We start from the raw sequence: 4,066 nt of genomic DNA on the forward strand, positions 1-4,066 counted from the left end.
GGAGGACCTACTCCGTGCCAGGCTGTCGTCCAGGGTCAGAGGGTGATGCAGAGAACATCACAAGAGAAAGCTCCTGTCAGTGCAGCTCGGCTTCTGGAGAGTGGAAGCATCAGAGTCAGAATGAATAAAACCCCAGAGTCGTTTGGATGGAGATCACAGCTGTGGGGACGATCCCAGGCAGTGGGGACCCAGGAGCCCCCGGAGCTGAGGGGAGGGGTTGCTGTTTTAGAGAGAGTGGTCAGGGAAAGCCTTGACAGTTGACTGAAATCTGAAAGAGGTGAGGGAGAGGGACACGTGGACATCTCAGGAAAGCCACAGACCCCCAAGAGGCCCCGAGGCCGTGCAATGTCCGAGCAGTTCCCAGAACAGCATGGAAGACAGGACCCACTGGAAGCCCCTCGCTGTCCCGCTCCGGATGGTCCAAGGGGGCCTGGACAAGCAGCTGGATGAGTCGAACCATCAGCCCGTTTTCTCCTGTCCTTTTTATCCTTTCCTCATTAACCAATTTCCCTCTGTCCTCCCCTCCTGGGAGTTCACCCAGCCCCAACCAGAGCCAGACCTGGGTCCAGCGTTGGAAGGTCATGCTTGGCTGGCAGGAGCAGCAGCTGTGCCCACACACCATTCCCAGAGTCACCGTTGAATGTGGAGCTTCAGGCTGGGTGCGATGGCTCACGCCTGTAATCCCAGCACTTTGGGAGGCCGAGGTGGGTGGATCACAAGTTCAGGAGTTCGAGAGCAGCCTGGCCAATATGGTGAAACCCCGTCTCTACTAAAAATACAAAAATTAGCTGAGAGTGGTACCACACACCTGTGTGTGATCCCAGCTACTCGGGAGGCCGAAGCAGGAAAATTGCTTGAACCTGGGAGGCAGGGGCTACATTGAGCTGAGATCGCGCCACTGCACTCCAGCCTGGGCTACAAGAGCAAGACTGTGTATCGAAAAATAAAGTACATATCGCTCTTTACAGAAACCATTTGCTGAGCCTGCTGGCAGCCACTGAGACCTGGGGGCCTGTCTGCTGCCCTAGCGTGGCCTGGCGCATTCTGACGGATACGCTTTCATCATGCCCAGAGCTTCTGAGTGCCATCTCATGAGCAGGACGCGCTGTGTTTTCGCTGTAGTGAAGCGCTTCTGACGTGTTTCCAGTGGCCGGGTGCAGAGCCACCATTGTCGTCACCGTTTTGTACGTGAGGAAGGGAAGGCCCAGGGAGGTGGCCAGTCTGCAGTGACCTCGGGTTTCTCCAGGCCTCTTCCACCCATGCTAAAATGAGCCCCAGAGATTTTTAAGTTTTGTCTGCATTGTTGAAGCCAGAACGCGGAGGCAGAAGGCGGTCCCCGGGCCTTTCTACTCCAACACCATCCGTTTAAAACAACAGAAGAAAAGGGAAGCCGGTCCAGCCCAGAGCAGAAATGAGGAGTGGGTAGGATCTGGCCGCTCCACGCTGCCCAGCTCCTCTGTCTGCTTCCTCTATTCTCAGGAGGCAACCCCCACCTCCCTGGCTCACATGGCCTGTGGAGGGACCAGCTGTGGGAGGCCACTATCCTGTCCAACGCCAGGCCTTGGGGTTGCAATTTTTTATGTGCACTCTCTTCCTGCATGGGTGCTGCGGAGCCCACAGGAGGGGCCCACAGGCAAGGGCGGCTCCCTCTGCCCCCACCAAACACAGAGGCTGCTGGGGTGAAACCCGAGGTCCCGCCTGCGGGAGGGGTGCCGGCCCCTGGGAAGAGCCCGTGTCAGGCCCCGCCCTCCGCTTCCCTGCAGCCCCGGCTTCCCGGGCTCCTCTCTCCTGGATCTCATACCTTGCATTCCCCAGCACGGTTGGACAGGCCCCTGAGTGGGGAGTCCTCATGGCCTGGGAAGGCAGCTGAGAAAGTTTGAACAGCTGCAGAGCCTGCCCATCCACCGTCTCCAGCCACGTGTGCGTGTGTGTGTGTGTGTGTCTGTGTGTGTGTGTGTGTGTGTGTTTTGACCAACCACTTAGGCTTATGTAACACACTTGGAAGTCAAGAAGCAAGGACTCGTTATCGACAGCCTGGAAGGGGTTTGCGCAACACTTGCCGTGAAGAAATCTTTCCATTGAGAAAAGTTCCCTGGTGCTCATGCTCCCAATGGCTCAGGTGTGTGGCTGCAGGTGACAGTGGCGTGAGAAGTGGGGGGTCCCCAGGGCTCCAGCGCCCAGCGCCCCGCTGCAGGAGCTGTGTCACGCCCGGAATTAAATTAAGCCTCACTTTTGTCCTCTATGTCACTGCTCACGTCACCACCACCAATTACGTTGGTGACTCACCTCTGTACTAGGCACTGCGCTGGGCCCCTGCGCTTGTGATTTTCCTGGATGCTTGCATGACCGAGGGCTAAGTTCTCCTATGCCCATTTTACAGAAGAGGACACAGGCAAGGCGGTGGGGTCGGGGCCCCCATCAGCAGGCTGCCACCCCACACTTCCCCTAGGTACATGCAAAAGCAAACCCCTCTCCTCCACACAAGTACAGCTCTACGTGGGCCCCTTGCATGAGCGTATTTTTCAGCCATTTGCTAGATCCCAGGAGGAAATGAACTCTCATACTGCAGGGAGAGATCAGCATTGCACTGGGCCATTTCCCTTTTCAGAGAGCTGATGTGGAGGATTCTGGGCCATTCTTGGCCATATCGTCATCTGGGGCCCCAGGAACCTCACAGACCCGAAGGCCAGGGTTCGGGGCCCTGAGCCCAGCAGATAGCCATCTTAGAAGCATTCTCCCAGGGCCAGGGCTGCTGAGCCTAACCCCACATCTCCCACACAAATGCGCCTTTGACTGGGGCTCTGGAAACCGGAGACCATGTAAATCCAAGAAGATGAAATTGTGTGGGTCTGCGCTGCAGCTACAGGCTGAGACTCAGCAGCCGAGGGGCCCCAGCCTCAGAGGGAACTCAATGAATTTGTCAGGGAACTGAAAACAGATGATTTCAATCAGCAGGGGGAAAAAAAATGACTTCACGGCCACAGTTGACTGAAGCAGGCGGTGTTTGGCTGCCAGGCCCTGCCCGGGAGGCGCTTCCAGAAAGCCTGGCCTCTTCCGCAGCCTCCGGCCGGGGTCCTCCCTGCGAGGGCCCTGCGCTGCCCCAGCCTGCAGCATGGCCCGGAGAAGGCTCCGCCCACCCTGATGAGAAGGCTCCGCCCACACTGCCCCGGCGCGGTGATAACCCGTGCTCCCCGCCCCCGCGCTTCCTCTCCGCGGCGCTTTCTTGAATGGCCTCGCTTCCCAGACAGCCGATTGGCTGAGTCCCCGGCCCCGACGCCCAATCAGAGGCTGTGGCCGCCTCGTCTCCGCTCTGCGTGGGGTCTCGGTCCTGCAGCCATGAATGGCGCAGCCTCAGCTGCCTGCAGCCACCGCCTACCTTGCGGGGGCCCCCTCCCCCAAAGGAGGAGGAAAAAGGGATTTTTTTTTTTTTTTTTTTCCTAGACTGTTCAGGGTTCTGGTGCAATTGTGTCAATCTGAGGCTTGGCCGGGCCTCCTGACAATAGCCCTTGGGTTTCCAGGGTTGACATTTAAGATCTCGTGACCGTGAAAGGGCTTGCATAGTTAGAAATGAATTTCTTTGCCTATGGCCTGGGCTGACTCCAGTTCCAGGGAAAGAATTGCAGCCTTCCAGTGTAAGCAGGCAACCCTGCTGGGGACAAAGGCAGGGCGAGGGGAGGAGGTGGGGCCCCTTCCTGGCCAGTGCTGGGGTGCGGACTCGTGCAAACTGCTGGGAACTCCTCCTGCAAACCAGACGGCCTTGGCCACCCCTCTTGGTCACTGGCCTTGTCCTAGCTTCATATGCCACGTGCATGAAACGGCTGGGGCCCCTGTCGGGGAACCCAGCCATTCCGCTGCATTTCCTGTTAAGTAGGAAAACATGTTCTGTTTGCTGATGTTATAAAGAAGGCATGTGTTTACAAATGCTCATTGGGGAGAGCATGGTGAATGGGGCCAGCTTCCGGCCTCCCTCCCCAGATGAAGTGATTGTGTGGCTGACAGAACGGCCTGCTCTTCAGGGGAAGACCCCCTACTCAGCAGAAGCCAGAATTCAAAGCTGTCTAGAAAG

The sequence above is a fragment of the Sapajus apella genome, unplaced genomic scaffold (genome assembly GCF_009761245.1).
Source record: "Sapajus apella isolate SASKATOON/1434 unplaced genomic scaffold, GSC_monkey_1.0 scaffold14, whole genome shotgun sequence".
NCBI classification, from domain to species: Eukaryota; Metazoa; Chordata; class Mammalia; order Primates; family Cebidae; genus Sapajus; species Sapajus apella.